This window comes from Rhipicephalus microplus, chromosome 3 (assembly GCF_043290135.1).
Source record: "Rhipicephalus microplus isolate Deutch F79 chromosome 3, USDA_Rmic, whole genome shotgun sequence".
In the NCBI taxonomy this organism is placed as follows: domain Eukaryota; kingdom Metazoa; phylum Arthropoda; class Arachnida; order Ixodida; family Ixodidae; genus Rhipicephalus; species Rhipicephalus microplus.
This window is the reverse complement of record NC_134702.1, coordinates 9,633,262-9,656,141: the sequence shown is the minus strand read 5'-3', so window position 1 is coordinate 9,656,141 and position 22,880 is coordinate 9,633,262. Positions and strand designations below refer to the sequence as shown.

Sequence of the window (22,880 nt, the reverse complement as noted above, 5' to 3'; positions counted from 1 at the left end):
CTCTGTCACCTCCATAAATACGCCAATACAAATGGTGTAAGCAAAATTTCTCTTTAGAAAAATGTGGGCAATTATAACGTAGCGACGATCCCTCGTTGCTTCCTTCCGCAATGGTCGTTAGCTGTTTATGAAAAATATTTATCGCGTTCCCACTTATCCTCAAACATGTAAAGAATAAGACACTTTATATTTTCAATACGGCATATTGTTGGCCATTGGTTCTTCGGCATTCGTGAGAAAAAAAAAAAAGTTGTGTTTCATAGATTCGCCTGCTTGTTACGGGACGCCACAAATCTGTGAAAGTTCGTGCTGTTCATCTCGGCGTATGCACACTAAACGGCGCATCCATGGGCTGAACAACCCCTAAATAGTTTCTGAAAACGTGTTCTTTAAATGTTATTCAAGTACGGTGCCCGCCGATTGCATTAGCAACGGCTACTTATAACAGCCGGTCCGATAAATTCATATGAGTACAATCATTCTCAATAGCAGCAGGACGAGGTTAGGATGTTTCTGCACGTATACAAACTCTGTGAGCTCATCCTTGCTGAGAGAGAGAGAGAGAGAGAGAGAGAGAGAGAGAGAGAGAGAAATAAGTAACGCCGCGCGTGTGTGCTGCTTTACCGCCTGAGTGTAGCACTTTTAGCTGTAACAGTCAGTTCAAGTTGAACCAAAACCAATTAGCCCGACTGTTAACTCTTCTTAGTTCCCAAAACCACGGGCCTCCACCATTTTCCTGGTCCGGTGAGTCAAGTTGGGGGGAAGGGGGGAAGCTTAAAAGCCAAGCTTCCCACAGCTGGAGCCCACTGATTTACTTGTCTCCTTGTTGGAAGCTGTCGCCATCGCTGCAAGCTACCATAAGCAAGGGTGGTCACGTTGATTCTTTGGCGCTTCGAGTTTGCTAAAACTAAAACTTTAAAGAACTTCAACTCACTCATCGGCTCTCAGAAACTTCGACAAAGCAGCGGTGATGGTATTCCTTTTCAATGAAAAATAATCATTTTCCTGAAGCAGGAAGTAGTTTGATAGGTTCATGAAACGGTGTTTTATGAACCGATCCGCCCGTGTTTGCATCGTCGATGATCTTGATTTGAGGCCATGGCACAGAAGAATAAATGCACGTACGTGTCGTCTAATTTTATGGTGCTGCTACTGAGCGCTAGCCTGCATGCCCTCCAGTGCTTCTGCACAAGGAACGAAAGCGTCGCATAAGCGGCTTGCACCGCAAAGAGCCTACAAAGAAAATCTTCACAGCAGAATTGTATGGAATATTTCTTTGTATGATTGGTGGTGACTATGGTGAAGGAAATTTTGCCTCAGTTGGGTTCCGAGTGTGCAGCCGACGTGTCCACTTGCTAGAGGGGCCTGTGCGACAGTAAAATACACGAGTTGAAATAAAGAAGAAGAAATGGACATGGGCCGGGTACGTAGCGCGAAGACAGGATAACCGCGAACGGCAGAAAGCACAAGATAGGGTTGATTGGCCGATCATGGGAGATGCCTTTGTCCTATACAGTGGACGTAGCCAGGCTGCTGCTGCTGCTGCTGCTGCTGATGATGATCGGAGATATTGTGTGAATCTACATGATGCAGACGCCGTGTCAAGGTTTCCCATACCGTAAATGAACGAGTATCACTGGCATACGCGGTTATAAGTGCGCGGGAGGAAACTGAATGATTGAGATTGAAAGACAGAATACTGCAGTGTTTATTGGTAAACTCTGAACTAGCTAAGGTTGCGTTCTGCGTGACACAAGCTGGCTGCGTGCAGTCTTAGCATTGAGTATGTAAGAAATGATGAGACTAAATCATTCGTTCCCTTGAGACATATGACACTTTTGAAAGTAATTTTATTGAGTGTCGTAAGCGGAAGGCCTATCGACAGCGCTAACCGAGGAACTTTTTTCTGTTGGGTGAGAGAGGAAGAGGGGTTCGCAGCCATTTTTCATGGATATACGGTAAAAGCGGGTTATATGAATAGCAGCGTCCGAAATTTTGCTGTACGCGTCCTCTCTGACCGCATGCTTTCTGCCCCCTACGGTGTCGCCAGTGGGAGGGCACCCACGGCCCTTTTTCCCGCCATCCCTGCCCCTCGAAAGCGTATCGCTGGGCCGAGGACGCTCGATGAGCGACACCTGCGGCGGCTCCGCGGAAACGCCGCGATCAATGGTCATCGCGGGGCGGAAATTACTGCCTTTCCGGCGCGAGGCCAGGTATACGCGGCCCCTGAAAGGATGGGCACGAACACGGCTTCTCGATCGGGCCGCGACAGCGGAAGTGCATTAGCCGCGCCAGCAGGTGGCCTCCGGGAAGCCCGACTCGGAGGCTGCTTAGTCAGGCGCGTCTCGGCACGTGCCCCCGGCCATGTCACCGGCGACGACACGCTGCTTCCCCGCACGGCACCGCTTCTCGCCCCGCTGGGCACAGATCAACTACACTCGGGAGACAGTCGAGCACTTCCTCTCTCTTTCTTCTCTCTAGGCAGTATTATGCAACCGCAGAGAAACTATTCCTCACGTTGAAAGGATGTAGGCTTGTTGGTAGTGATACACGTTGAAACCCATGGCACTCAGAAAAAAGGCACTCACGCCTTTTTTTCTTCTTTTTTTTTCGGGTAGGACTCGAATTTTCTCGTATATATCTTGTGATACGTCACGGGGTTGGGAGTTTTGGATGAACCCATAGAATGTGAGTCATGAGGTCTGCTGATCGCAGCGGCAGCGATGTATACTGCAGCTTACGCATCGAGTGTGGTAGATAGGGGGTTCCATTTCCAGGGCCTCTTCGTACCCGTCGGTCTTTCTAAGGTGGAGAGAGGTACCATGGCTCGGTGTTATGTCGGTTCTCACCTCAAGAAGGTGGCATTTCCCTTCCGTTCTCTTACTCACTTTCCCTGAACGCTACAACGCGCTCCCGGGTGTCCGAAAGTGGCGTCTGTTGTTATCTCACATCACTAATAGGCTTGCTGACTGTTGAAACGGCTTCTTACCTTATTTGAATAAAATTATCAATCAATCAATCAATCAATCAATCAATCAATCAATCAATCAATCAATCAATCAATCAAGGCGTGCAACACCACCGTATCTTTTTCAAGTGCCAGTTGATCTTGCCAGCTGAAAATTTAGTTTGAAGGAAGAAAGAGTCCGATTTTCTAGTGTACCTTCGAAATTATTGAGAGTGTGCAAGTGCCAGGCTAGATAAAAGTTGTCTGAACATTATAGGCAAGTTCTGTCGAATTCGCCGGAGGGGAAGTCCGCGTGGTAACTGCCTGTAGAAGAATAAAACGTATATATAAACAAACCATAAACCATTTTATGCCTATAGAACTTGTAAATAGCCTACACCCCACCACATGAAAATTGTGCCTGATGTAAGACATTCAAAAAAAAAAAAGAAATGAACGTCTTATGCATGTCATACCTAGATCAAACAAGCCGCTCTATTAATTTAGTTACTTATATTACCTTAAAGATCTCTAGGGGAGAAATTATGTATACGAAGTCGGCATAGATAAATATTATGCAATTCTGTCAGTAATATTAGCTTAGTATTAATTTTATGTGTTTTACGTTCGAGAGCAACATATGATTGTGAGGGACGGCTTATGGGGAGGACTCCGGGAGTTTTGATCGTCTGGTGTTCTTTAAGGTGCTACTCAGTCTAAGTATACGGACCACATAGACAGGACGGTGACAACCAACTATAGCCTGCCTTACCGCCCGCACCGCTCTACACGCACGCTCTGATATGGCGACTGGTGCGACTCCGTCTACCTTAAAAAGTAAGTTTAACCCGCATTACAGCAAGGTATTGCGGAGAAGCCATCCTCTTTTGATATGCACAGTCGGAACACACTGAGCAGAAATATCCACAGTCGCTGCATATAACTCAGCGGGTAAGAGCATTGCTTGCGTATAAGCTGTTTTTCGTGTGCCGCTGTTATTTTCATTTTTTCTTTTACTCCTATTCCTAGTTCTCACGGCACCGGACAGTCCACTATACGCTTTACTGACCAGCATTCCTGCTTTCATCTCTCTCTTCCTCTTAGGTGCATGGACCAGTGCCGTAGAACTTCAAAAAATGCTACGTCGCTTCTAACAATGTTAAATAGCGTAATTTGCGCTTCTCGTCACATATCTGTTCAAGCTGATGAATGTAGGACGCGCCTATTCAGGTTTACATGCCAGTGCCCACGTGAGCGCTTCTGTGCTCCTATACATGCACAGCTTTCACCACAGAGAGGCGAAGGGATCTTGGGTGTGGCCTCGCGGGTACAGAGCGTCCGAGAGGTGATTTGGCTTAGGCCAGCTGGTTCTTTTAGTGACTTTTCTGTTGACGTTGGAGAACTTTATCATTCTGTGCCACACGAAGGACTGCTACAGGCTTTTTGAGGTAGTGTTCAGGAATATGGTGAACTGCAGTTCTCAGGTGAAGCACGTGTTTCTGCTGATGACATTGTCAGAGTCTTGGAATTATATTTGAGATCTGCAGTTGTTATTTATGATGATAAGTTCCATGTTCAAAGAAAGGAAATATGTATCGGTACGGCCATGGCTCCAGTTTTGTGTGATCTTTTCCTGTCGGTCGTTGGTTGCCGTATTCAAGATAAACTGCAAGTACCGCAAGTTGTCAAGATATCGATGATGATTGATGATATGTTGATTGATATGTTGATGATTTTCTAGTAATTTTGAATGATCATGCGGACCTTGACATTGTCATTAAGGACGTTTCGCATGTCTTTCAGAGTAAAAGCCAAGGACTAAAATAAAATACGCATGAAATGCCTCAGAAGCGAACCTAGCAGTTTCTTGACATTCGCATACTTTTTGCGGATAATAACCTGTAACACAAATGACATTTAATGATTGAAGTTAGAAAAGCTAGCCTTGGAGGGAATGCAAAGAGGCAAAGCTTCTGGTGAGGATCAGATAACATCAGATCTGCTAAAAAACGGAGGACAGATAGGGTTAGAAAAACTAGCCACCCTGTTTACGAACTGTCTTCTGACGCGAAGGGTACCAGAATCTCGGAAGAATGCTAACATCATTTTAATACATAAGAAAGGAGATGACAAAGACTTGAACAATTACAGGTCGATCAGCTTGCTCACCATCGTGTACAAGCTATTTACAAGAGTAATTGCTAACAAAATTAAGACAGCATTACGATTCAATTAACCAAGGGAACAAGCAAGACTTCGGACAGGCTACTCAACAATAGACCACATTCATACTAGGAAATAGAAAAAATGATCAGAATACAACCAAGCACCATACATAACTTTGATATATTATGAGAAGGCGTTTTATTCAGTAGAAATATCAGTAGTCATGCAGACACTGCGGATTGAGGGTGCCGACGAAGCATATATAAACATCCTGGAAAAAAACTACAGCGGATCTACTGCTACCATAGTGCTTCATTAACAAAGCAACAGAATACTAATCAAAAAGGGTGTAAGGCAGGGGAATACAATCTCTCCAATGCTATATACCGCGTGCTTACAGGAGGTTTTCAGAGGCCTAGAATGGGAAGGGTTAGGGATAAGAGTTAATAGAGAGTACATTAGTAACCTACGTCTCGCCGATGACATTGCATTGCTGAGTAACTCAGGAGACGAATTGTAACTCATGATTACGGAGTTAGACAAGGAGAGCAGAAAGGTATACGCCTTAAAGTTTATCTGCAGAAAACGAAAGTAATGTACAGCAACCTCGGAAGAGGACAGCGTTTCGAGATAGGTAGTAGTGCACTTGAAGTTGTAAAAACTACGTATACTTAGGGCAGGTAATTACCGCGGAGCAGAACCACGAGATTGAAGTAACTAGAAGAATAGGAATGGCATCGATCACATTTGGCAAGCACTCTCAAATTATGACAGGTAGATTGCCACTATCCCTCAAGAGGAAGGTATATAACAGCGGCATCTTGCCGGTACCTAGCTATACAAAGCACAAATCCGGAGACTTACAAAGAGGGTTCAGTTTAAATTGAGAACGATGCAGTGAGCGATGGAAAGGAAAATGATAGGTGTACCCTTAAGAGGCAAGGAGAGAGCAGAGTGGATCAGGGAACAAACCAGGGTTAAGGATATCATAGTTAAAATGAAGAAGAGGAAATGAACATGGGCTGGGCATGTATATAGCGCGTAGGTATGCAGGATAACCGCTGGTCACTAAGGGTAACTGACTGGATTCCCAGAGAATGCAAGTGGGTTAGGCGGAGACAGAAAGTTAGGTAGGCAGGTGAGATTAGGAATTTTGCAGGTATAAAGTGGCAGCAGCAAGCACAGGACCGGATTAACTGGCGGAACATGGGAGAGGCCTTTGTCCTGCAGTGGACGTAGTCAGGCTGATGATGATGATGAATATGATATCTGTTGGAAGTACAATCCCATATCTAAGAAACCTTTGTTACCTCATGACAGCACCCATTAAAAGCTTGTTAAGCGAAACATCGCAACGAACTGTTTACATTTGTCCCTGAATAAGTCATATGCACATGCTATTTCGTCTAGCTTCGATGCACAAGTGACCAGACTGAAGCAGGCGGGATATATTCCTGAATTACTTTCTCTAGTTTGTGAGACCCTAATAGAGAAAATAAAACGCGATCAAACAAAATCAACAGCTTGGTAGAAAAATGATGAAGCATGTGCACGTTATCCTATACGTTCACAAAATTCACCAAACCTGAAGAGACTTGCATCAAAACATGATGCTCAAGATGTACTGTCTGCGCCTTGCAAACTATCGAGGTTATATATGGCATGACAAACAAAGGTAAATGTCCTGGCTGCACAGCCAAACACAGGAACAGGTTCGCTGAATGCATTTCCAATGAGGTGTATAAGTTTAAGTTGTGAACTTGAGTACATCTGGCCAAACTGGCAGGTGTTTTAAAGAAAGGGCGAAGGAGCATGAGTATAACGTATGTGATACAACTAGTGGTTTCCTGGCTGACAATTTCGGGCGTCGCAGCTGCTCTCATGACTTTCGCAGCACACAGTGTTTAATGATGACGAGGGATAAGTTAGAGCGTGGGATTGTCGAAGCTTTTTCTTCATTCATCAAGCAGGTGACAAATGCGAGAGCAGGCCCTCAACCTATTTGTATGACGCTGAAATTATGTATCTTAGAGGTTTTGTTTGATTGTCGATCTTTATTCTTTGTGCTCATGTTTCGTCATTGACTGGTGTTTCTCACTCATCACGCATGCACCGTAAAATGTTTTTATCGCTTTCTTGATCATTTTCTATTTCTTGATTTCTTTCACTGGTTAAAACCTTATCTTGTTTGAGATGTAAAAACAGCGCAAAAAATATAGACAAGAACAGAGGAAGAGACGACACCGTGCTGTCCTCTGTCCTTGTCTATATTTTTTTCACTGTTTTCCTCTTTCAATCCTCCTCCTCCTCCTTTACATCCTAAACATGATCCACCAACTAGCCCAACTTTCGCGCTTATTGCTTGTTATCTTGATTTTAAACTCGTCACAATTCCGTGTCTCTCTGCCCTCCCCCCTTTTTTGCACTTATATATGCACAGGTGACGGCAATAAAAGATCAGTTGTTAGTCAGGGATCTTTGTCTCTCTGTTTTTCTTTCCTCGTGTCGTTGCGCTGCTCCTTTAAAAATGAGTACAGGATGTCCACTTTCCTACTAGTCAAGTGAAGTGGAGTACAGGCTGAGCGGAGCGTAGTCTGCAATAATTTAAATTTTAAGCATAAGAGCACATTTAGTCATGTCTGAAAAGGGTAAATAAGGTAAATGCTACAAGCTGAACTCTAAGCACGTATGAAGAAAAACACCCTTGTGCATCGCTGTAGTATGCACCAACACGAAACAAAGTTAATAAGATACAATGACGTTTCTGCAAACAAACAAAAAAAAATGTTATGTCTGTGGTCAGTATTGCTGTGGCTTAGTTTCCACGCGTTCTCATTACGAGAGTGGGAAATACTCGATACCACTTTCGTTACGTAATTGAAAATTTGTAGTTTTTATGTGATCGAGCCATCTTCAAAATGGCCTGGTCTGGTAGCACAAAATGATGAAGCTGCTAGCATATTTCCTTTGTAATTTGTATTTACCCGAAGATTTAGTCCCAACCACAAACCATGCGGCTAGATTGCTTTTTTTCGGAAGCCTTGATGCCCTCGCAGTTAACACGTCCCAATACAGTGGGGTCAGGTAAAGGCCCAAGCCAAGATGCTGTCGCACAGTAGAAGGTTCCTCACCAGCATCTGAAAAAAGAAAAAAAAAACACGCGCATTATTCCCTTCTGGCGTTACTCCTCTTTCTGCAGAACATGCGCACACTACTTGACGCGAAAATTCGGTTGGTACCACGTAATCTTGGAATCGATCTGATGCGAAATATGCGGAGGGAAGGTGACTAAGGAGTAATTTAAGGTGACTATGGTGTCATTTTTCATTGCGTGAAACATTACGAAATGATGTTAAATATGTGTATAAATGTGGCAGTCATATGTTGAAGAGCCACATATGTTTTTTTATGATGATGATAATGCAACATTTTATTTATGAAAAAAAAGGAGGGGAGAATAAGCAGTTGGTTAAAGCTACGTCAACACCAACGTGGGTATTACCAATGCCAGAAATGGCCAGCTGATATGTTGCGTTTAATGTGCTTGCGAGGATGATAGGCATCGCATGCACTGTGCAGACAAACTTATAGGTGGATGGCGCTTAAGTCTAATATTGATGGTAATCCGACGTGACATCTGTATCATAGGAGTACATATGTAGTGTTTAGAAAATTAGATAGCCAGCGCTGCAACCACAATTAACGTTTGACCAACATTAAGCTTGCATAGGGTCTTTTTCCAAAGCAGTTTCGAGACCTGTATGGCGTGGCTCTGTAGAATAGAATACTTATTTTGCACGCAGAATGATTGGGTTCGATTCATGCTGGGTGAATAATGTTCATTCTTCGAATTTGTCGGGCTAACGCTGCCGATGTCATTTTTTTTTCTTTCCGCCCGCACGTTTAAATTATATCTGTTCTCGCCGTTCCTGGACAAACATAAACTGTCGACCACCTGTGGCGCATACAGTGGCCTGTGGTACGCGGGAATACGTGCCACACGTGTCTGGAGGAAAAAGTTTGACGATGCACGCGTCAGAACTTTCACGTTATTCCTATATGACCAACCAGACATATTCGTCAAACACTCTTGCCCTTCCATACTAATTTTGGTGTACTCCAAGCTAAAGAGGTGATAACAAGAGCACCCAGGCGTACTCGGCTAGATAGAAAAAATTACGCCATCTACCATCTAAAGGGAAACACGCGAAGCAGCGCATGGGCCGACTTCAATTATCGTTCATGACGGGTACTGATGTTAACGCGTCCTTGCAAGTGGAGCGCCCCATGAATTCTCGGTAGCTTCTGTTACTCGTCCCGAACTCGTTGGAGCACGCCACGCCAGTCCATCGCCACGCCACGCGGGAGCACTTGTGTTCATCGCACGTGTGTATAATCTCGTTCCCCGACGCCATCACATCATTGCTGAGAGAGTGTAAGGGGGAGAAGCCACAGCCTCTTACACAGCCCCTTACGTTAGCCCGAACGCACTAGCGCGTGCCAGCGCGTTGTCATTAGAACACAACGCGTTGGTTCATCGCACGTCTGCAGAATTTCGTTACTCGACGCTATCACGTGATTGCTGAGAGAGTGTAAGGGGGACAGGCCACACCCTCCTACACAGCCCCTTAAGTTAGCCCGAACGCACTAGCACGTGCCAGCGCGTTGTCACTAGAACACAGCGCGTTGGTTCATCGTACGTCTGCAGAATTTCGTTACGAGACGCTATCACGTGATTGCTGAGAGAGTGTAAGGGGGAGAAGCCACATCCTCTTACACAGCCCCTACGCTAGCCGAACGCACTAGCGCGTGCCAGTGCGTTGTCACTAGAACACAGCGCGTTGGTTCATCGCACGTCTGCAGAATTTCGTTACTCGACGCTATCACGTGATTGCTGAGAGAGTGTAAGGGGGACAGGCCACACCCTCCTACACAGCCCCTTAAGTTAGCCCGAACGCACTAGCACGTGCCAGCGCGTTGTCACTAGAACACAGCGCGTTGGTTCATCGTACGTCTGCAGAATTTCGTTACGAGACGCTATCAAGTGATTGCTGAGAGAGTGTAAGGGGGAGAAGCCACATCCTCTTACACAGCCCCTACGCTAGCCGAACGCACTAGCGCGTGCCAGTGCGTTGTCACTAGAACACAGCGCGTTGGTTCATCGCACGTCTGCAGAATTTCGTTACGCGACGCTATCACGTGATTGCTGAGAGAGCGTAAGGGGGAGAAGCCACAGCCTCTTACAGAGCCCCTTACGTTAGCCCGAACGCACTAGCGCGTGCCAGCGCGTTGTCACTAGAACACAGCGCGTTGGTTCATCGCACGTCTGCAGAATTTCGCTACGCGACGCTATCACGTGATTGATGAGAGAGTGCTCCCTTACACACGCTAGTTCCTGAACGCACTAGCGCGTGAGTGCGTTCTGGCAGTGCTTTGCCCAGCTATAGCGCATGCGCAGTAAGGGTGGCCACACCAAATTGGGCTCGACCATAAGCTGCTTTGCATCAGAAATCAGCGCATCTTCATGAAGCGAATCATGACGAATGGGCAACTAAAACATTGAGGATCGTTTTTACGGTACAATACTTGTGGCATCGCCCACTCGTACATGCAAAATGAGGGACAACGCGTGTGCACAGTATGTATGCGTCCGCGTTGCGTTTCGCGGGCAGAGCGCGTTCGCTTTCATCAATGGCAGAAAGAGAATGTGTGCTCTGGAACTTGCTTATTCTTTATCGTCATCAGCGTCATCTTCATGGCGTTTAGTGGGTACCTTGCATCGTCATAAGCCTCATCGTCATCGTCACCGTGAATACAGACAACGTACAACAAACAAGCCTGGGCCCTAACGCGCTTCGCTCCTAATAGAAAGAAAAAAAAGAAAGAAGAAAGGAAAAAAAGATTTAATGTGACGTTTACCCATATATTGTTTGTGACTTGTTTGCTGCACAGCTTTACCATGCAGCCGCCCATCTTTTCTTTCTTCTCTCGCATAACTATTGTGCACGATCAACTAATTTCACTTAGTTTTTACGTGTTTCCGTCTGAGCAAGTCCAACGAGCGCGAAATTATGATATGCTCAACGCTCAGAGCTGACATTGTGCAAGTGATTTTAATAAATAAGAGGCAAGGAGGAGATATCGTATGTGGGAAGGGTAGCTAAGGCGAGGAGGAAACCACTCCGTCGTCTTCGAATGCAGTGTGGTGAAGGACCCTTTAATAATAATGTGTGATACACGGGACATTTTCATGTATTTTTCCAGGACGTGAGATAAAGGTCCTTAGTAGGGGACAGTCCCCCCAAGCTGTGGAACTAGTGGTCCCCCTGCTCGTGTGAGGTATAAACCTGGCGGGAAGGCCGACGCGCCCTTTTCTGTTGAAGCCTAAACGACACGTGAAATGAAACTGAAGGGTTAAATGACCCCTCATTCTCATCCTAGTTGACTGATTCTGGTCCGGTAATTGAATCCACGACCAATGCTATATCGGGGTGGTCGCTCTGTCGTCTGAACTTAACACGAGGTGAGCAGATTGTTACGCAAGTGCGAACAAATTGAAACACAGAGATAAGGTGAAATATTATCAACTGCAAAGCTTTTTTCCTGAAAGCCTCGCATTGATTTTGCATATAAGCGTTTTAAAATGGAAGTGGCAGCTAAACAAAGTACAATCTACAGTGAATACACTTTTAATAAACGACACTCCAGATTGCCCTTCCAAAGGTCGTTACTTATGAATACGGTATTCGATTAAATTCGACAATTTAATTACTCGTATATCTTTACAAGAAGGAAGACCATGAGTCATACCGTGACGACACTCATTCATGGATAACAAGTGCTAAGCAAGACACTTTTTCTGAGCACTGCAACACGTTTTCAATTAGCTATCGAATGTCTTCATTAAAGAAGCTTTTTGCTTCCCGAATTGACCACCACAAAAAATTTTAGAATCCGTCGGGTACGAGCGGAGTTAAAAAAATTTGTCTCCCGCTGTAAATGCTTTCTCCCTACGAGTGCGCTGGAGGCTGAACAGGAAGGGATAGAACAGGGTAATGAAGTTATGTCACGCGCACGTCATAACACTGAGAACTTTCTTTTTTTCTTCATTCGGTGTGATTGAGAGAACGCGCACACACACACGTGGTGCTCTCTCACGGCGGCCGCAATAACTATGCCGCTCACGGCGCTCAAATCAGCCATTGGCCGTGGGTATAGGAAAATGAAGGAACGATTACTAGCTGTCGGAGAAATAACACGTTGCGTGCTGCGCTCTAATGTTTGACTCGTGCATTCTCAGGAACATCGACTGCCGATTGGCAGCGTTTTTTGACCGTGCTGAAATAGCTGCAGGACATTTTTAAGAGTTTAAAAGTGATTGATTGATTGATATGTGGGGTTTAACGTCCCGAAACCACTATATGATTATGAGAGACGCCGTAGTGGAGGGCTCCGGAAATTTAGACCACCTGGGGTTCTTTAACGTGCACCCAAATCTGAGCACACGGGCCTACAACATTTCCGCCTCCATCGGAAATGCAGCCGCCGCAGCCGGGATTTGAACCCGCGCCCTGCGGGTCAGCAGCCGAGTACCTTAGCCACTAGAACACCGCGGTGGGGCAGAGATTTTAAAAGTGCTACTCGAGTTAACGCTTTCAAGACAGTTCTGATGTGCACGTTTCTGTAATCACGAACACCACCATATGGTTGATGTACGCTTATGCATAACTTCAAAAATGAGCGTCGCCTGAATGAGGACGGATAATAGATTGTGAGACGATAAGTTTTGACTGGGGCTTTTCCAACACCGCAATTACAGGTTTTAGGAGAATATTTATTTATTTATTTATTTATTTATTTATTTATTTATTTATTTATTTATTTATTTATTTATCATGGTATTTACAGCGTTCAATGGCATTGCAGGGGGGGGGGAGGGTAGAATACACAATTTCAATGTAGAATACAAATTGCAACAGATCGACATTATAATAAAAGTAATTCACTGTCAACTTACGAAGTGATACGCGGTATATGCACAATTTTTACACAGAAGTTTACTTCTCAACACCGTGAAAAACAAAGCTTAAGTGAATCATTCTGTGTAAATAAGAAAAGAAGTTATAAAAGAAAGCAACAAGGCTGTTGGCGGGCTTCTTGGGGGGAGGGGGGTGAACTATCAGTCACACCTACAACGACAACAACACTTTTGAAGCAATACTAGCTTCGCTGGAAAGAGAGGCTCGTGTACTTTACTTACGTGGGTTATTTATAGGCACATTGATGTGCATGTTACGTCTGCATAATTTCTGCCGAGTGGATATGTGCTGCCTAGTTCAACTGAAATTCGGTGCACGCCTACCTAAACTGTGACCTTTTGAATGTGTATCTTGCCTCCTAATGTGCTGTTTATTGCTGTTATCATTTAGTGGCGTTTGTATAGTTATTGCAGATAACCCATTTGTTGCCTTGTTGAGCATATATCTGTATACGTACGCGTCAACTTTAACTGCGTTCTTTTGATTATGTATCCCACCCCCTTTCCTGCAACAGCCTCAGATGTGAGGCTAAAACATCTTCAAATAAATAAATAAATAAACAAATAAATAAATAAATAAATAAATAAATAAATAAAAATTAGGTAAATAAATAAATAAATAAATAAATAAATAAATAAATAAATAAGTCTACTGACGTTCGCAAACAGATGCCCAGTAAGAGGCTCGTTGATAAGGACCACAGTGGCAGTAATAATAGGCAATGCAAACGGCGTATAATGATGAGAAATTCGTAAAGGAGGGGGGTGGGGGCTGCAGCCGACGTTTCGACAAGTGAACTCTCGTGTCGCAGAAATTCCGTCGTTGGCGTCGGCACCATTGATTATCAACGAAAAACCGTCCGTGAGCGAAAAATCGAGAAAGAAGCAAATAAAATAGAGATCAAAATTTTCGATCCCATTGAGTATATCCCGGGCCCTCCGCGTGGCATGCAGGTGTTCTACCACAAAGCCACGATGGTACTTTCAGCTGCTTTGGGAAAAAAACACTAAATAAATGTCATGTAGTGGAAAGAGCATCCTTAACGCATTTTGTTCGACTGGTGTCACGACGAAAACGAGCTCATTCGGCGATTTGTAGGCACATTTGGGAGGCCATCAAACTATGTCGAAATGCCCGGATAGTGCCGCCATTAGCCCCTGAGAAATTGGAGTGGGGCCAACTGGCTGATGACGTCACGGCACGGACTCTTCGATGCCATAGAGTTTACTAAAATTAACTAGAGGGGACTCTGGCGCTGCGATCGTTCAGCGACCATGGGAATGATGGGTAGTACACACAATTGCCTAGTCAGCGTGCTTGCGGGCGGCGAATCGTACTTGCGGCTTCGTTTATTGCTGTGTTTCGGTTTGTTTTGAAAGAAAGATTGAACCATTTTGAACTTCGTGAAGCGCCGTGCGTTGCAGTTCGCATAGACACTAGCGCCAGAGTTCCTTCTAGTGTATTATAGGAAACTCTATGTTCGATGCCAGCCGCGGTGCGCCTATACGCTCACGTCGTGCGCTGTACCGCGGTTTGCGACCGCTTTTTGCTTGTCTCAAGCTATGAAGGAAACAGATTTGGTAATGTTTCAGGTAAAGCAATAAAAAGTTTACTTTTGCTTGTGCACAATCACACGCTGAGTCGTATAGCAATCTAAAAGGAGTGAAAAGGTCGTGTCGCGCTGCTAAACCCGATGATGGATCTCATTTTTGGGCCGCATTCCGACGATGTGAAAATCAAGAAAATGCTTCTATTTAGATACAACAAACTCGCTGACGCATAATCATGTGATTTTGAGAAGGAATGAAAACACCGTATATACAATATTAGGTGTAAAGTGTATGGGTGATTCGTTTCGGAGTCGGCGATATCAGGGCTTCCCCTCCACTAGAATAATTTGCACCGGTGGAACCCACGTATATACAGATAGCACTTTCACAGGCCTGTGCGTCAAGCTCCGCGCTCGCGTTCTGACGACATATATATCGGAACACGCTCGCCCTAGAATACCACCACCGCTGTTGTGTGTTTTTCTCATCTACTTGCTCACACAACACTTTGTTTATTTCCTCATTTCTCTCACACTACTTTTGAAGCGGTACTTGACCGAAATTATTGAGGTTAAGTGCGGTTGAAGTTAGGCATGATAATTCCTATTGTGGTCGGATTCTGTTTTCATGCAGCATAGCAGTGGTGCGGTGGTTCTTCAAACTACTAGTTTAGATAGCCACCTCATATGTTGAATTTACTTGCAGTCGATTACCTATTGGTGGACATGACGTGGGAGACCAGTCGTCGCCTCTTCGAGGTGAAGGTTGTTTAATTATTACATGGGCCCAGAAGCCTATAGGCTTGATTTTCTTTTTCGGGGGAAGGGCACCCTCTTGAAATGGTCGTTTTTCTCTTTGCATGGGGAAATATTTTGGGGGTAGAGCACAGGCCCGGTGCGCCATCCCCTGGTTACGCCACTGCATGAGCCACGTCAGTGAGTGCGTCATCGAAAAAAAAAAGTTCTGCAGCAGCGTACATAACTGGGCCAGTCGGTGTAGCTCCATGATGTAAAAAACCCAGAGGAAAAGACGACATAAAAAAAAAGAGGACACAGGACAGACCATGTTCTTCTTATTTTGTGTGTCTCCTTTGCGCTGGTTTCATCATGAAGAAGAAAAAAAGTTAATTTAGACTTTCTGACGTTTGTTGAAAGCGTTGCTATCAGCGGTGCTCCGACGTGAAGCTCCCATTAGCATTTGTGACGCGGTGGTAGAACACTCCAGCAATTCACACAAATCAGGGTATACGACTACCTAATCTCCGGCGACTGTTGAGAAGAGACCTGTCCATATATATGATCCTAAGTAAACGAAACTTATCTCAATATTTCTAAATTTATTGTGTGTGTGGCAGTCTTGTATTGTTTATTTGACGAATATGTCAGGTGAGGACTTATGGCAGTCACATTCATGTATTGCCTTCTGCTGGAGCAAGTGCAGCTCTGTCAAATCAATTAGAGTATTCCCAGATGCGGCGTAGCTTGCACGCTGAAGCGGAATGTATTTAGTGAATTAAAAACGACCTATTTTATTTCTGATACTTCGGCACAGATATGTTCCAATCCCGGAGTCTATGCCTAGTTGTAATTACGTTAGTACCACTTAGCATATTTTCTTATAGCCCCCATTTTGTGGTGTACGTGATAAAAACAAGGAACGTCTTCTCCTGTGTAACCATTTTCACAGTAAATCTTCCGTTCGGACGGTAGTCTGCCGATCCTAAACTATATTATGGAAACTTCCTACAGCTTCAAAAACTTTCACTAGTTGTGAAACCTTGCATTTTGTATCTTCAAAAGTTTGTGTCACGATAATGAAGAGTCATCACAACGTATCGCTATAGAGCATGAACACGGCAGGCGCAGAAAAAGGCAACAAGTGCCGGCGGAGCTATGACGTCACATCACCACGACCGCAGTGACGTCAGTATTCGTTCTCGAGGCTAATGACCGTTAAAAACACACAGGAACTTTCAAACAGTTCTAAAAATAGACAAATATGTCCATTTAGTGGAAAACATATCATGCCTTTCCAGAGGACTTAATCAAGCAAACAGCAAACGCTAGATAATGTGCTGCCATCTATGAGGCATTGTGAAGCTCTTTATGGCCTCCAAAATGGCGAGCGCGCGGCGTGTATCTGGGAGGCCATGCGACTCTTGCTTTAAATCAAAAACTAGTATGTACCATTCGTGAGCGCGCGCTGGTACAATCTACTGCGTGTGTGCGTGTGTGTGCGTGTGTGTGTGTGCGTGCGTGCGTGTGTGTGTGTGTGTGTGTGTGTGTGTGTGTGTGTGTGTGTGTGTGTGTGTGTGCGTGTGTAAGAAAACATATTAATAAGTATGCACTTAGCGGTCGAAGGGCGCACTAGGAGCCGGATTTCGCTATCGTGTTCAACTACTAAAGGCGAAGCTTAAGGGTCCCCCAATTTTTTAACATGCACTTCGTAATTTTTAATGGTCACAAATTTAATGAAAGGTCTTTAGTTCTTATTGCTACTTGCCATTATCCGTACGGGCTATATCTCCGATGTGATGACGCTGTATAAACTGAACTGTGCCCATAGGCTGTGCTCATGCGTTATAAGCCCTGTAGTCTACATAGTGCTTCTGAATATTTGTTTCTTTTATTCTTCTTAAAATTTTGAATCTTTGTGTGTATCTTGTACATCACTACCATGATGTTGATACGACCGGCTTTAACATAGGCTATCCTCCCATAATTTTTATACATAAAAATATTGAACAAAAATTATGTGCCTTGTCCACTACGTCAGAAGCTGGTATTTGGGCAACAGCCATATACGATTCACATAAAAAACAGCGCCAATAACGAGGGACAAGAAAAGAAGGACACAGACAGCGGGACTGTGTCTGTCTCCCTCTTTTCTTGCCCTCGTTATTGGCGCTGTTTTTTTATGTGAATCATGTCGTACCAACTCGCCCAAGCAACCACGTTAGCCATATATGGTTGCTGCGCATACACCCTAAATCAGAATCACTTGGAATATAACATTCACCTCTATCGTTCTCAAATAACCGAGATTTTAAAAACTGTTTTTATTTCTTACACGTCATTGCAACAGCAATACACGAAGATTTAGAATAAGACCCCTGAATAGCAAAGACGTTTCGATAAGTATACGAAATTTCTAATATCCTCCTACCTATATACTATATACATTTGAAATGCGTCAGTTACTGTATGGATAAGTCGTGCATATAAAGCTAACCGTGAGAACGTGACTCGTACAATCTGAAGAGTTAAAATATTTTATGACAGAGGTGGATGCAAGAACGAAATGAACTTTCGAATGTTTGCTCGAATAGACTCCGACCTTGCTATAACATCTGCAGTCAGTAGTGCGCTTGTTTCAGAGACAGTGATCTAATTCGGCAAAAAGCTTTTCACTTTCGTTTACTCAAGGCGCCGTTGCACAAAGCCTGCCACAAACGACACCATGGTCGGTCCGACTGAATTACTAATATAACATTTGTTTTTCGTATTAAAATGCCTGGTGACTGAGCGTTCCGTTCTTATAAGTACAATGTGGATGGGATACACCCTCGCAGATGACTGGCAGATAGAAAAGTAGATGAGCCCGCCATGAGCAAAAACACGATGTGTCTTGCAAAAAAAAAAAAAGTGAATGCATACAGCCATACTCTGTGCATAGAGTTCGGCAAAAACACACTGAAAAGTCGGTGAACACGGCGCGATAGCAGCGCGTACTGTAAGCCACTAGGATGACCTTTGGCCTCGGGGTGAGGACACCGCGGAGTCAATGTGCAAACACTGCGGTCCATGCTCCGACTGACATGATAACGCTCTATGCGGAGCGCAAGCATCCCATTTATTTTTTTTCTTTCTTCTCGGCTCTCTTTACACGGGTCGAAATAAAGTCGTCACGTTGACGTCGCCTCCGTTTAAGCCCTTTCTTGTCTGCGGCCTGGAAAGGCGCCGCGCGCGGACATTCCAGGGTCCGTTGGGCTTCGACAGCGGTGCTGCCTCTCGTCCCATTCAAAAATGGGGGGCCACGTCGTGGGAACGCCGGGGGCGCGCCCTGAAAAGCGCGGCCGGCGCATCCCGGGGCGGGCGCCCATTGTGCCGAGCCGTGAAGGTTGGCGCCCTTTGAGCGCCGAGGCTGCGCCGGAATCCAATTGAAGATCCATTTCAGCGGGGAGAGTGCCCTCCCCCCGTTGCGGAGGAAGCCATAATCCGGCCTTTGGCAAAAGGCGGCGGGGAGCTTCGCTTTGATCGCTTCATCAGCGCCCCGCAGAATGAGACACGTCCGGGCGACAATCGCGACGCCTCCGCCGGACAGATGGCGAAGCCCGCTCGTCCGCCTTTTGTCCGCTCACCTGCCCCCGTAATTGACGAGCGTCCCTTTTGTGGGACCCTTCCCCGCCGCAGTCTCGCGGACCCTGCGCCGGACCGTGGAAGACAAAAGGGGCGCATCACTCTTGTCACGGCCCGCTGTCCGGACTCGCGGACCCGAGTCCAGATCGAACTGGTTGTCGCCGCTGTTAAGCGGCCGCGATGGAAGACCTCTGCGACGCCGGGCCGTGAAGGGTCGGGCACGCCGGTGGCTGCCGCAGCAGCAGGTGCGTCGCCGTAAATAAGAGCGGCCCGGCGCACGTGCGGCCTCGTAAACGTCGCTTCATTTGCACACTGTTTCTCGCCTGCCAGCGGCACTTCTCTTTCTTCCCGGCTTCGCGCGGCTCCTCGAAACTCTCTGCGGCACCCCTGCTTTCTGAGTTGGATGCAGCGCAACCTGAGTCGCAAGCGTATAACGAGCCGCCCTACGACATACGCCCGAGAGGCCAAAAAAGAATGTGTACGGGTACAGGCGACGCCGTCTCCGAAATGTGTCATCGCGGCACGGATGTACAACGCGTCTTCGGGGCTGAGCGTACTTTTCGAGCCTGAGCCGGCTCTTTCTGATTGGGCAAGCTGCTGCTCGTGCTCTCTAGCACTGCACGGAAAGAGTATCCGACGGCGGCCGTTGTTACCGTGGAAGACGTACGGATCGCTTCGAAGGCAGGCGGGGCCGCTCTGCGTCGACCAGGGAAGAAGGGCTTCGAAGGGCCCTCCGACGGGGAAGGCGCGAATGCGGAAAGGAGACAAATAAAGCGCGAGGTGGCCGCACGCAGTGTGCCGGAGAAGCCTGGCAGGCAGGTAACTCCCGGGTGCCAAAGAAAAGAGATATCTGTTAAAGATGTCTTTTCACGCGGCGGGGACCGTCCGCCGCGACTGCGGACAAGGGAAAAAAAAGATAAAAGGGCCGGGAAGCAGTAGCACTCTCGGGGCGGAAGGGACCCGAGAGTGCAGAGCCGCGGGACTCGGAGTACAAAAGGGACAAAGACGAGATGCTACAGGACGTGCCAATGGGACTCTCAGCGGGCGACACAAGTCGCCGCCGCCAAGAAGAAGCGTCGTGGCGGAAGGGCTCTCTTTCTCTGCGGGTGCAAAAACCATCCCCACGGCCGAGTCCCCTTTCACACGGCCCGCGGTTGTCCGGTGCGCGCCCCTGCGCCAAGTGGTTCAAGATAACGAGAAATACACAGCTGTCACAGGCCAGTCGATAGAGAAGTATTTGCGGACTCGGACCCAGAGGGAGCGTCCTTGGCCACTGCGAGTCGGAGATCATGGCGGCAGAACGTGGTCGCGAGGCAAGGCTGCCTAATAAACTCTCACTTCGGTCAGCCTGTCATTGTGAGGAAAAAAATGCACTAAATTATGTGGCCTCATCATCTAAAACCACTTTACGAATGTGATGAATGTCGTTCCGGGGGACTTTTGCTTGATTTCTAGCACCTGGGGCTTTTTGACGTGCATTGATACATCTCAGGGCACACGTGTTTTCGCATTTGGTTTCTATCGAAATCCGGCCGCCGTGGCCTGGCAACGAACTGAAGACATCGAACTTGGCCGCTCCGTTGTTGCCAAGCTACCACGCTACGTGGATGTCGTTTTGATACTCTGTCAAACGCGTAGAACAATCGGGACCTTCTCCAGTCACCACACGATGGACTGAAATTACACGACGTATCGATGTATGTCATGTGTTTTACTCATTTTTCTGTTACGCTGTCACAAATAAAAAAAAAAGCCTGCGTCGCGTTTTACTGCAATAAGACTTTTGAACTTGATATTTTCAGCATACCTCTGAGTTAACAGTCTGATTGCTGGAGCAAAATCTTCATTCTTTACCACGAAGGTCGCTCTAATTTCACATCTGCGATTTGCGAAATGCCTTTGTATCGAATCATTTTAGGACACTTCCTCGCTCCATCATCCTTTAACTTTAGTTCTGTGTTATCCTTTGTTCCTATTTTGCAGGCCAGTGAGCGAACACACTTATTTAATCGGCACCAGCGTTGATCAAAGCCGGAGTGATACGAACATTTCAGAGGGAGGTCGTTTGAAGCTGTTGGGAACCGGCTCATCGTACTTATTTAACCATAGCAAACTTTGCTTTGCCCAGTGTTCGTTGATAATAATCATTGCTGGAGTTTGCCATCCTAAAACCACCATGTGACTATGAGAGACGCCGTAATGGAGGGTTCCAGAAATCTCGACCACTTGGGGTTATTTAACGTGCACCTAAATCTTTTCGCTTAGATCGATAACGTGGTCCTGCGGCTCAACCTTCGAGCACCATAACTACTAAAACACCATGGTGGCCAAGTGTTTGTTAGTATATATTGTTTCGGAAGTACGATACTGCGAACAACTTCTAATAATAATAACTGTTGAGGTTTAACGTGCACCTAATGCAGAATGGGGCAAAGTGAGACAAAAGTTTGAATATAGTGAAAATAATGTTTATTCCACTCGTTACCATTAAGCGTCAATGAACAAACTTTCATTTGTGTATAAGGTACGCGGTTCATAAATGTGACAATGTTGCCACAGTTAGAAGGTTTGTCACAAAAAAATAAAAAAAAAGCACCGAGTGTCTCATTTTGCCCCCAACTTGTGGGGCATAACGAGACAGTGTGAAAAAAAAATTCATCTCTTCAGTTGAAGTCAGTACGAGCCATCCACATTCCCTCGTTGGGCTCTCACGCAGTGTTCATAAGCCCAGTTCTGATTGATTTGACTGACTGATATATGGGGTTTAACGTCCCAAAACCACCATACGATTATGAGAGACGCCGTAGTGGAGGGCTCCGGAAATTTCGACCACCTGGGGTTCTTTAACGTGCGCCCAAATCTGAGCACACGGGCCTACAACATGTCCGCCTCCATCGGCAATGCAGCCGTCGCAGCCGGGATGTGATCCCGCGCCCTGCGGGTCAGCAGCCGAGTACCTTAGCCACTTGACCACCGCGGCGGAGCCGTAAGCCCAGTTCTTGCACTGTAGTTAGGCAGACCCCGGCGCTCTGTTGCTCCGAACTCCTTGCTGATCAAGCAGCATCAGTCTTTCTTTGTACTAATGTTTGCAGTTTTGATGCAGAACTGCTCGGGCATTGCGTGGCTTTTAAAATTGGCAGCTGGGCTCATGTGAGGCGATGAATCTCAGATCTTCTATTGCTTGTTATTTTTAAAATTTCGGTGTGAGAAAAAATTCATTCAGACTCGATTCTAAAGTGTGTTTGTGAAAGCCTTGAGTAGGAGATTCTTCCATTCTTTATTCGCCTCATGAGAGCATCCTTGGGAACGCAGATCAACCTCGACGCTGTGCGAATGAAGTGAGTCTTGTACTCAACAAAAATCAGTGCTATTTAGTGTCATGTTCTTGCCAGAAAGCTCCATATAAAATATCTTGTATGTCCGAACCACCTAAACAAAAAATTAAAATATACAATCAGTTTAGGTAAATAGTTCACTTAATAAGGCACTCTCTTAGGCAACCTCATGCGTTTTTGTAGCGTTTTGCCCCTCTGACATGCCCAAATTCAGACAAGTTTTCACTTCGGTCCCGGGCATCAAATGCCCTAACCTTTTGGCGGTAAGTATGCTAAAAGTATAAAGTAGCAATATAAATATGAACCTCCTAGTAACTAACGCCGCAGTATACCTTCATGCATGGATCTGAAAATTTTGTTGAGCAGAATTGCTTGCCTTTTGACGGGTCACTAACACCCCGACACTATATAGCCGCGTAATTTTTCCCGCGTGAATTTTGCGAGCAACCATGCACCAACTTTTACACACGAAAAGGTAGACAAAT

The 22,880-nt window shown here is 45.8% G+C and overlaps 1 long non-coding RNA gene across 2 annotated transcripts in view; it reads right to left on the bottom strand.

The window, feature by feature from the left end:
• Nucleotides 1-8,074: 8,074 nt before the first annotated feature.
• Nucleotides 8,075-22,880, bottom strand: part of LOC142803587 (uncharacterized) — a 254,867-nt gene continuing 240,061 nt past the window's right edge. For both annotated transcript variants that reach the window (XR_012894180.1, XR_012894179.1), the window contains exon 3: nucleotides 8,075-8,250. This is a non-coding gene — a long non-coding RNA (uncharacterized LOC142803587). The remainder of the gene's footprint in view (nucleotides 8,251-22,880) is intronic.